Here is a 12,093-nt window from a genome sequence, read left to right as displayed (position 1 = left end):
GGGAAAGATATTATTACAAATGAACAGCCATTAGGTCCTCAGATGGTTTTGTGCTCCAATCAAAACAAAATTGCCATTAAGCACAGAGGTAATGTGGCATCCTCCCCACATTCAGTCCTTGCAACTCCATGTCCTCCCTTCGTCTCCCTAAAGAGACTTATTCAGATGCATTTGAGCCAATCCAACAATGGTGACTTGCTTTGTAGTGGCCCCAGTGCAGTTAGAAAACCCACAGCCATCACCTTAGCCTACACAGGTATCTTGCTTCTTTTGATCAACAAATAGGCGAACAAACAACATATTTTAAACAGAGAGCCACAGAGTCAATGTTGAAACCAATATAACCATCCTGGTTCCCTCTAATATACTAGAATGGACTGTTTATAATGAGAGATGAAGTCACCGCAGGAATTCTTTGGAATCATTTGATAGTATCAGTGGTGGAAAAGACATCTATTTTTATAGAGATCTCTTTTCCCTTTTCAAAAATGACAGTGACAATAATACATTCAGCACTCCGGCTGAGAAAACTGATTCAGGGCTGCCAGCTTTTCAGCACCGCATCTGTATATATGTTTTCTGTTTTTGTGTAGTAGGTTTAGCTCCTATTTCAAGGACATTTCCATGTCGACAGTACTTTGTCACCTGAACTACAAGGTACCTTTGCCCTGAGTGAGTAGGTCTGTTCATTTGTCTATTGCCATAATTTCCCAGCAATCAGCAAGTTCCAGCTCCCTCTCTAATGATAACTGGGTTTTTTATTTGCCAGGCAACCAGGCAGTATTTATCAATTTCTCTGCTGCTTATTTTTAAGTGATCACTGATCTATAATTCCTTTTTAGTTTATCGTTCAGGTCTATTTTATAAGATGACTATTTGTGAGGCAATATGAATGTTGGCCGGCCTTGGACAGTTACAGAAACAGTTCATTTCAAGTGTCCCATTGTTACAAATACATTTGTTCTCCACTCAACTCATCATAGAGTAGAAATACATAGAACAATGAATATTTCTCTATAGCTTTTCAGTCACGTGAGCTTGACTCGTCTGGGCTTTCACCTCCCTGTCAGCCGACATGTAAATTCTCAACTCATAAGACACCTAAGAAATAGTTACGGATTGTTTCTGAAATTCCAAATATTAGGGTAAAAAGCATTTAGTGGGTATGACTCAAAAATGGATGAAATGTCTATTGGGTATGTATTCAAACACAAGAATTAAATTTCAGTGCTGCAAAAACAAACATTTATAAGATTTTTCAAATACTCTTTGCCTTTTACTCCCAAATATAATTTGCATTTGCTAAGTTTCTTTTGTGTGTGTGTATTTTTTTTTAACATCTTGACATTTGAATCTCATGAGAGTCTATTAGGTGTTCCTTAATAAATTATTCTAAGTCTCATTAATTTCTTATCTTCAAGGTGCTTCTTTTAACGAAAGAGCATTGAATTGTAAATCCTTCCAAGGTATTTATTAGGAGATGTTGCTTTGTGACCTTTATGGCCATGATTTTGGCAGAACCATTTACGAAAATAAACTTAGTTCCTAGAGTGTTTAAACAGAAAGAATGTACTCAGGCTAACTTTCCATCTAAAATCATCCAAAATATGCTCTAAGGATAGAGAAGAGCCATTCTGTTTAGAAAGTCAATCTTTTTAATTCTGCTTTTTTTTTTTTTTCTTCTGGGTAGACTAAACAAATAAGTCACCACAGGCACTGTGCATTTTTTTCTATTCCTTTCTCTTGGGATGAAATATGAAATAATCTACAAAGTAATTTGATCCAGCAATTAAAAACAAGGACATGAATTACACTAACAACTGTCACATAGAAAGAATTAATTCCCTCATAACATTGCTTGATGTTACAGACCCTGGGTGATTACAAACAGATTGTAATTGGAAAAGAGCCAAACCAATTCAGGTATCTCCAAAACACAGGGGTAAGCCTCGACTTGCAAACAGAGAACATTTTTTACTACCCACAGGAGTATCTTTTTGCATTTGGCACTCAGATGTTTATCTAGCAATTACTCAATGCACCCAGCGATGCAGCCATCCAAGGTACTACACATGGCAAATGCCCACTGATGCTTGCTTCTGAGAATTAGCACATCATTTATGGAAAGCAGACCTTCTGGAGGTACGTTTCTAGAAATGATGTCCCCCCAAGTATGGATAATTAGTTGCTTGTGCTTAGTAGTATATGTGTCATTCGAAATAATGGACATTAGCTAGCTGGTGCGCCATTGGGCAAAGTAGGTGGAGGACACTGATGCCTGCTGCTTATTGGTAGGAATTTCATTTTCTCAATGGCATGCAGATTTTATGGCCTCTTTCTGATAGTTTATCGTTTCTGGTCTAAGGCAAAACTCTTTATTAAAGAAAACTGTTATACTTTGATATCAAGGAAAGAACTTAATTTGGGAAGTCAGAAGATCCAGAGAGTTTTTTCTTGGCTTATAGGAGTAATATATAATAAATTTTTTAAAGTATAGCAAAAGACAAAGAAGAAAACAAAATCCTCCATAATTAATCTATCCATGGGCAACCATCATTAACATTTTGGTGTGTTTTTTCTCATCGTTCTCACATTTTTTTGAATTTGGGTTTGTTCTTTTTTATATCTTTTCTACAATTTTTTATATCCTTCATGTTTTATTTTGTTTGCTTAAAATGTATCAAATGAATTTTATCAGACCATTGAAAATATTTCTGACATACAGATTATAACAACTGCATAACCGTCTATCTTTTGGATGAATTTATTTACAGGCTCCTTTTTTTTTTTAACTTTTTAACCACATATTTGTACATAATTCTTTGTCTATATTTTTTGCTTTTTTCTTTTAAATGATTTTCTAAGTGGAAAGCTAGTGAGTCAAAGTATATGAGCATTTTTTACAAGTTTCTTCCTCTTTTAAAAGATAATTTTCTCTTTTCCGATTGCAATATAACTCATTGCACAAACAAAGAAACAAACAAAAAACCCTGACACTTAAAGAAGAAAACAGAATTACCACAATTTGTCTTTGCCTATACACACAATTCCCTTTTTCCTTCTTTCTTTTCTCGCATCATTTCTTCCTTCCTTCCCTTCTTTCTAAGGAGAACAGTGGAATCAAATTACTCAAAAATGTTTTGTAATTTGCTCCTTTTCACCTAGTAATATACTGTAGACACAAACATAATATTTTTAAGGCTCTTGTTATATGTCAAATTGATGTCCAGAAAGGCCCCATCGATACCCACTCTCATCGGCAGGATATGAAGTACTCATCTCATTCCACTAGTGTCATCACCAAATATTGCCTGTTAGAATCTTTGCTATTTAATGATAACTTACTATAGCTTTACTTTGTATTTATTTGCACACTTATGAAGTTAAATGCTTTTTCACTTTGGACACTTAAGTCCCCTCTTTTGTAATTTGTCTGTTTACTTTCCTCATTTACTTGTTGCAGTCTTGTTTGCATATTGATTTACATGCACTCTTGATATAATAAGTAGTTTGGACATTGTTTATTATTGTGGCAAATGCTTTTTCTTGTTTCTTTTCTGTCTCTTAATTTTATTTATTTTTTCACTGGATTTTCAAAACTTATTCAAAGTTATTTTCTTTTCCCGTATTACTTTTCTCATATTTTCAAATGTAGACAGTCTTTCCCCATATAGAGACCAGGTAAAATATTCATCTTTGATTTTCTCTTTAAGATTTTGATTTTAATCTACCTAGGATTTATCATGGAATATTGCAGATTAGGGTATGCATTAAACTCTATTTCTAAATATTCAACCTTTCCTATTAAATTATTATTGCTCTCTTAGCATATAAAAAGTTTTTATATGTACAGAGGTTTCTGAATTGTGCCTTCCCTTCTAGACTGTAAACTTCACGCTGGCAGGCAGATTTATTGCAGTCACCTCACGCCTATTATATACCACTCTGTGTTTATCCTAAAGAAACTCAGGTGAGTGAAGGAGAGTTAGAATTTTTGCAGGGAACTGACAGCCTAGCTCGTACTAAATATGCCAAAATTTGTCATCCCACCACTAAAATGAATAAAATATTATAAACCATGCCTGAAATACAAAAAGGGTAGGCAGAAATGTCAAATCTATGAAACGCAATTTATACAGAAGGAAAGAAGTCTTTTGAAATCTGATTGAATTCTAGGTACATAGTACTTTCCTAATGAATAACCATGGCCATTTAATTTTATGTTAAATACTTAATCATAGGATTTTAATCCTCCTTATTATGGTTTTGAAAGAAAATGCAAATGTTACATGTACTGGCCATGCAAACAGTGGGGAAATATATTTTAGGTTAAATTTCTCCAGAAAAACAGGCTGCTTAATTCACACAGTTTCCAAATATACGTTCAAAAGCACTATTTGCTTAAAGGTTTTGATTTCTTAAAACTTAGAGCAGTAAGGCAATCTTTCATTTTTATTCTCTTAGTCTCTCTCTCTTTTAGTGAAACATTAAAAGAGCTACAATACCATTGGTTGAATCTTTAGAGACAGGCCATAGGGATGAGAAGAAATAAGCAGCCTTGTTTCCAAGGTGCATGTAAGTGAGGATGCCTACTCCTGCAGGGGCAGGGCCGAAGCGGGGTGGAGACAGGCAGGACAAGAATTTGTCCTAGGAAGGGTACAGTCACAGGCACCAGGTTATGTCACAGAACTGTCTTGGCTGCTAGTATGTAAAAAGAGGAAACAAAAAGTGCTTAGGCCTGGCTCACAACAATCATTCGGGGCTAGCACATTCTAGTAATTCACAATAAACTCTTGCTCATTATCCTAGAGTTAACAGATTTCTTCTGAAATCACAACCAACCATCATAAGACAGTACTGCTAATGCCTTACGCTCATGTTATTAAAAACTCTAATTCATAGTTTGGATAACCTAGCCATGCTCTGTGCAGCAGTATCAACACAGAGAGGGAAAAATTTGGACTCAAATTTCCTGCATCATGGAAATTCAAAACAAAAGCAATATTGCTGCCAGTCAGATTGGCAAAGCTGTTCTAATTCAAAGACCAGATTTTCCTGATTAAAAATCTTCAATCAGATCAGGTTTTAGAGGATGCAAAGCTACGTGGGACAAGCATTATTCAACATTTCAAAGTTCTAGTATAGCCACTCAAGGTTTCCCATCGTGGCTTCTGGAATTACAGTCACCTCCGAAGTGTTTGACGCTGAGTCTCAGTTGCCTATTATTGGGACACATTTGTCTTTACTGAACATTACAAAGCTTCTAAAAATATTCATCTGAATGACATTGTGGGTATATTACTATAATATTCACCTACATTTACTAACTCTTTCTCCAAATCCACACTGGGTCTATTAATAAGTATATTTATAACACAGATAAAAGATACTGTGAGAAACAATCTACCTTCAGATACATACTTTGAGCAGTATCCATTTGAAAATTGCCCCGGACAAAAGGTGGTCATCCCTGCTTGAAATCTGGAGCCCCAAGCGGCAATGACAGAAAACACCGAGTATTTCTTTATATGTTGTAAACTGTGAAGTGTTGTGGCTTTTTTTTTTTTTTTTTTTTTTTGCAGTTTTGGCAGGGGGAGAGGGTGACAAAGAGTAAAAAAAAAAAATTTTTTTTATAACCACAACCATTTCAGGTAAGTTTTCCTTGGAGTGCCAGACTTAAAGGTAATCTGCTGTTGAAGGAAGCATGTCAGTATATGTTTGCAGTAATAAAAATCTTCTGCTGTCTAACTAAATCTCCTTTGTTCCTGTGAGGTAAGTTCACTCGTTGGTTCCTTTGGGCCATTCGGTGTCCAGAGCACAGTGGCAGTCTCCCGGAGAGGTGAATATGGTCTAGCTTTATCTTTAGAGCATCTTTAAAATATAGATTACAAGAGAGAGGCTGACTACAAAGTGCGGCAATGTGGTATTTAGAGAGTACTGTACTCTGCAGACAGAAGCCTGCCACTACATTAATTCATCTCGCACCATTTTCTGTTCTCATTATAATTTTATCTTAGGAATTAATACATTCTGCTATTTTCTATTCTGGTTACAATCTAGAGACATCCGTGAGGCTGAATACATTTTGTACCACTTTGTTCTGCTTATAATGTTAAGATGTTTTCACGAATGGATTAGTTTAATGCCACTTCCCCTACTTTATCTTGAGAATAGGAATTTAAACAGTAAAACTTCATACAGCATTGATGTGAATGTATTACTAGTACCAAGATAGTATAAAAAAGAGAAAATAGAAAAAATAGTTGTATTTGCCTTTGTTCTTGCTTTTGTTTTTAAAGATACTTTGACCTCCCAGAAATTTTGAAGAGAATATGCAAAAAATAATTTTAAAAATAAGTTAGTATTAGTCGTGAGATAAATGCCTTTAGAAGGTGAAAGGAGATCTCATCATGAGTCACTCTTCTAAGTGAAGCAAATAGAAATCCCTCCATTAGAATTACATTAAAAAAAAACCTAACAGTTGAAAATACACAGAAATTCTAACAAAGATTCAAATTTAGCAAAAAATGTAAAAATATCTTCTTAATGCTAAAATTACCAAAATGGCCAAGGCTTTTTGAAGAATCGTGTAATAATCAAGTTCACTTAGTCACCAAAATCAAACTGGTACAAGTGACCTTTTCTGTGGGGTTGTGGAGAAGGGGTACTCAAAATAACAGAAAACTATAGAGTTTGGAATAATATCACAATTTCCCTTTGTTAAATTAAGAGACCAGTTCTTATGGTTGACAGCAAGTCCAACCATAGTGATGACCATAAACTACACTTCTAATACAAGATGAAACTAATGATTGTCAGGAGAAGATATGAATGCTGATGAATGCTGAATATCATTAGGATGAAAAATACTATCTTATCTGCCGCCCCCTCCCTCCGAAATGCTCTAGGCCCTTTCACAGTCTCTCATCTGCTTCTCTCTTTTGCTGAACAACATCCATTTGTGACATGAGTTGAGGGTGCATTCTGCGTCTAAGAAACCAAAAGTTAAAATGGACTTCAGTATCTCCAAATTAGCTGATTTAGCCACAGACACAGCACTCAAGTAAAAGCCTTTACCTCTATCTAGTTATTGCCTTCATTTCCCCTGGTGGCTATTGCAGATTTTAACCTTCTTTGAAATCTCCTTTCTTTACAGTTTATCATTATTATCTTCAGAAAAACCGTAACTTCTCTTTGCGGAAAAAAAAAAAGTCATCACAGGACTCCCTTGTCCTATCGTCTCCCACAAATGTATCTAAAACTATTCCTTTCTTTTCTTCCCTCCTACTTCTCCAGGCAATGGGTTAGCTGTTCCTTCTTGCCTCTGGGGCTCCTCAGTCCATCTGCTCACAGTCTCAACCACTCCATCACCTCCAGGACTTCACTGCATCAGCCCCTGACTCTCTTTCCTATATTCAATCCCCCCTTCTGCTACAAAGGCTGGACCCCTGAGTATAAACACAACCTCAGGCTTTCAATTCCTTAAAATATAATAACTGACAAAATGTCTAAACATTTTAAATCTTAAATACCACTCAAATTACCTCCCTATTTTTTATTTCTCTTCACAGCCAAACTTCCTCTCCTCCCACTGATTCCTAACACTCTACAGTGTGACCTCTATGCCACGGAAACTGATTTCGTAGCCCTAGAGTCACTAACAGCCTCGGTGTTGGCATATCTAATGGACATGCTTCCATCTTGCCTTACTTCTCTGCAACGCTGACACTGTAGGCTACTTATTCCTGCTTAAAACTATTTCTTTTGCTTCAGGGACACTATGCTCTCTAAATTCTTGGCCTTCATATGGCTGGCTCCATCTCAGTTCCTTTTCTTTGTCCTTTCGCTCTGCACTAAAATACAGCTGTGTCCCAGCGTTCCACCGTCAGCCACCTGATCTTCTTCCCTATGTGCTTTATGAACGAACTTGCTCAAATCTATGGTTTCTCTATTTTTTTGTATCTTTCTAATTTTCAAATCCAAGTCTTCCCTCCAGCCTTGACTGCCGAGCCCCTGACTCACGCCCTAATGTATATCTGTTTGTGTAACTCAGGATCAGTGTGGCTATTCTCATTGACATCACCATCTCTTCCAGTTCCATCCTGGCTGACGTGTTGAGGGTAAGATATGGAACCTCATGTCACTTGCGGATAGCTCTCCAAGTGATGATTTCATTTATCGAAACTGGGCAGTTAAAACTAAAACAAAACAAAACAAAAAAACCCTGAATGACTCAATTTCTGCTATTTCTAAAGCACTCGTATTACATGTTGGAACTTACCATATTATGTCAGGCTGTCTTACAAATAAACTAAAAGTTAATAAGATCACCAAAAATGTTACCACATCATCGAATCCAATTACCCTACCCCCATTACCTGGCTATGTTCAAACTAAGGCTCTGGTTCTCAGATTGTGAGTATAGCCAGAATTTCCCATTGGTTGGAGTTTTCCTGGTGACATAGGAACAAGAAAAATATAATCAGGGGATAGTTCCAAAGATCAGAAAATGGTTAGCACAACAGTACTCTTTCTTAAGAGTTTTCCCAGTAAGACTAGTTTTGCCTGTCAGGAGAGCAAAGGATTAAACATCTTAAAATCAACTCTCCAGGCACTTAACATCCATTTTATACTTAGGGAAGATTTCAACCAGCTACAAGTGTATAATTTAAAAATTCAGCTTATTCAGCAGTGTGAACAGGGAGAAGGTAATTGCATGTCACCAATTTAGAAGCATCAATCGGAAGAGAAGTTATCCAAGATTCCTCATGGTATTTAGGATAAGGTTAAAGAGAAGGAAACATTCTTTATAAATATGTGAAGAAAAGAGGCTAGGGTTATTTCTATCCGCATTTTATATTTAGTTGCCCCCTTTATTCTAAAACTACACCATTGTTGCTATTTGAAGCTTAAATGCAACCTACAATAAACAAGAAAATAAACAAACCATGCCTCTAAAATGTCCAACTAAAGTCAATTTAAAAACTCTCCAATAGAGCCTCTCCTGAAGACAGCACTGACCTCTTATTGCCTGGATAAGCAATTTTTAAAATAAATCTACCATCTGAAGGAACTCAGACTCAATGATACCCTTCAAAAGAAATACTTGATTCTCATTGGAAGTGGAGTAGCTGATTTACCATTCCCTCTTCTGTGGACTGAACACAGATGGGACTTTAATCAAACATAATTTGACATGACACCTGCTATTAAAATGTTATTCTGTGCGAAAAGCAAGACTTTGTAAGTGAACATATGAATAGACATTTTTTATGCCTTCCATTCATTTTCTTTAAATTACCAAAACAGGTTTTCAATAGCCTGGGAGAAGAACGGTCCTTAGCTGTTCAGGGACTACCTTTGGCAGTACAGACGAAGTAGTTCACTCTCCTATCTTGTTCAATTCCTGTTCTCGGCTGCACTAGTGACAATTAACTCTAATTGCAATGGCAGCCAATCTGATGGAGACTCTGGGCTGTTAGGGACAGAGCTGAAACCACTATACACTCATTTCCCCAAAGACCATGAACCTTCAGAGGGTAATGACTTTGTGTCATTATCTCCAGGGCCAAAATTCAGCTGATAGACTAAAGGTTAACAGTTCTATTTCCCATTATCCAGCAGCCCAGGCTGGTAGTTCCTATTCATATTGCGATAGCCTCCATTAAGTTCTTTGTCAAATTTCTTACTGTTTGTAGGTTAGAACACTTTCTCTTGAGTAGTAAACATGTTCAAGAAAGTATATTTTAGAAAGGTAAAAAAAATAGGGAGAGTACATAACACAAGGCTGAAAGATAGTATAATACTTTTTGATATGTTTACATGAGAAAAAGAAAAACATAAATATATGTCAGCTCCAGCAAGAAAAAACAAAACAACCTTTTTACTTTTTTCTACTATATTACAGCTTATAGAAAGCTGTAAGCTGTAGCTGGAAAGACTATAAAATTTTTCTTTTGCATTTCTTCATGTAACCATCCTTACAACAGTATTATGTAAAATAAAGGCATAAACGTATTGTTTATTTAAAACTAAGCATTCAGTTGTAGTCCAGGGATTACTATACAAAGTTGGTAAATGGATCCCTGGGGCAATGGAAACCAGATTTTTTTTTTGGTTCCCATCAGACTCATTTCCAAACCCTGTGGGGTTTTGTCCAGCCAGGCTTCAAGTGTCCTGATCCTTTCAGACTCCAATTAACTTGTGCTGTTACATTGGTTTTAATTCAGGCCTGTGTTGCTCATCTCCAGTGAGAAGAAAATGAACATAGGAAATGAGGTTAAGCAAAGTGGTGGCTGGGAATTCGTGAATGAATGAATGACTGACTGAATGAATGAGTAAATTTATAAATAGATAGATAGATAGATAGATGATAGATAGATACTTGGTCCCTGAGAGAGAAGAAACATTCTAAGCTACTTTGACTGTTACAAACAGAATCTCTGATAACCTCACAATGCCTGAGCTAAGGAGTGACAATAAAGGTAGACATCTACCCAATGGCTTTGACAGAATCAGGAATCTTGCTGGCAGGCCTGCTAGAGGCAAACAGATCTTTCCAACACATATCCAGGGGCTGGGGAGAGAATGGGAGGGCTGGTTTTCCTTCTGGCTCCTCCTCCCTTTTTTCTACCTTGCATTCATGTTTCTCTGATTTCATTCCTATGAAGCTGACTCTAAAGCTGTTGAAAGAGGACTGACTATTGCTCCCACCTGCCACCTGGCAGCCCACAACAACAACCAGCTTTATTTAAAACCATGGCAGGCTTCAGAAGGGAAAGCAGGAGAAAAAAAAGAAAAAGAAAAAGAGAAAAAAGAAGTAGAGAGCATGCGGATAGGAGGAAGGCAACTCAGAAGTTTTTACAAAGGAGATACTGATTCTACATCAACAAGCCAAACAGGCACTTTAAAGGGCACCTAGGCTTGAGTCGGTCATGAGTAATGATTTTTGAATAGGGTGACTACAGCCGAGCATGTACTTTAGCAAGGCTTAGACTAAACGATGTGGACTATGTATCTTCTTTAGTGTTTATGATATTCCTTTTGCAGAAATCTTCATTATATATTTAAAAATCTTTATATGCATGCAAGCTTATATTGCATCCTTTCCATGAATGCAAAGGCTCATATAATGGCAAGAATAATATTAAGGTTCACTGTGACCACATACTGATATTGTACTAAATGTGGTTTTTTGTCTTATCTCAGTTTATTTTCACAACAACCTTACGATAAAAGGTCCCCTTAGGATGCTTATTTGTGAAATACCACACAATCCTCTCATTTAACTGATGTGAAAACTAAGGATAATTTGTTTGAGGTCACGTAGTTAATAAGTGGAGGAAGACCTGGGATTCAAACCTAGGATTTCTGGCCCCAAAACTATCTTCTCACCCCTTACCCAACACTGTTCTAAGAACAAATCTCAAGACCTGATTTATCCTAAGGCTCAGATCTCTTATTCTGTTTAATGAGGAGACTGGAGGATACTATCTCCCAATTCTAATCTGATAAATAAAGCCCTGCTAATTTAGCAGGAAAAAAGGAGTGCTCCTGAGCCCTTCTCCATCAGCTCACTAAAATTTCTGGCAACTCTACTTCAAGGGGCGGAACAGCAGCAGGCAGCTTTGATCTCCATTAAATAAGAGTTTAAGACCTACACCCAGATCTCAATCTTCTGGTTAGAACCCCCTGTATATTTGTGAATAAGCATATCCATAAATTCTTCCTGTACGTGACGAATCTTAGAATGTCTGCCCTTCTATCTCAAGAAATGAACTCCTCTTTAGATTCCGTGTGCCAGCTACAAGCCTTTTCTTGCCCTTATAGCAAACTCCGCATATGAGTGGTCTATACTTGCTGTCACCATTTCTCATCTCCCATTCTTCCTCAATCTACTCTAATTGCACTTTTGCTTGATCAATCCACAGAAACCTCTCTTGTCAAGATCATCTACAATCTCCATGATGTTCACCATGATAAAGAAGAGGTGAAAAATAGTAATCTACAGATCAAAACAACAATTTATGAACTATCTTCATTGAAATTTTTAAGCTAATTATAAAAGGCAAATACACCATTAAACAGATATAC

This window comes from Pteropus vampyrus, unplaced genomic scaffold (genome assembly GCF_000151845.1).
Source record: "Pteropus vampyrus isolate Shadow unplaced genomic scaffold, Pvam_2.0 Scaffold310, whole genome shotgun sequence".
In the NCBI taxonomy this organism is placed as follows: domain Eukaryota; kingdom Metazoa; phylum Chordata; class Mammalia; order Chiroptera; family Pteropodidae; genus Pteropus; species Pteropus vampyrus.
Note: the sequence above shows the minus strand (reverse complement) of the source record.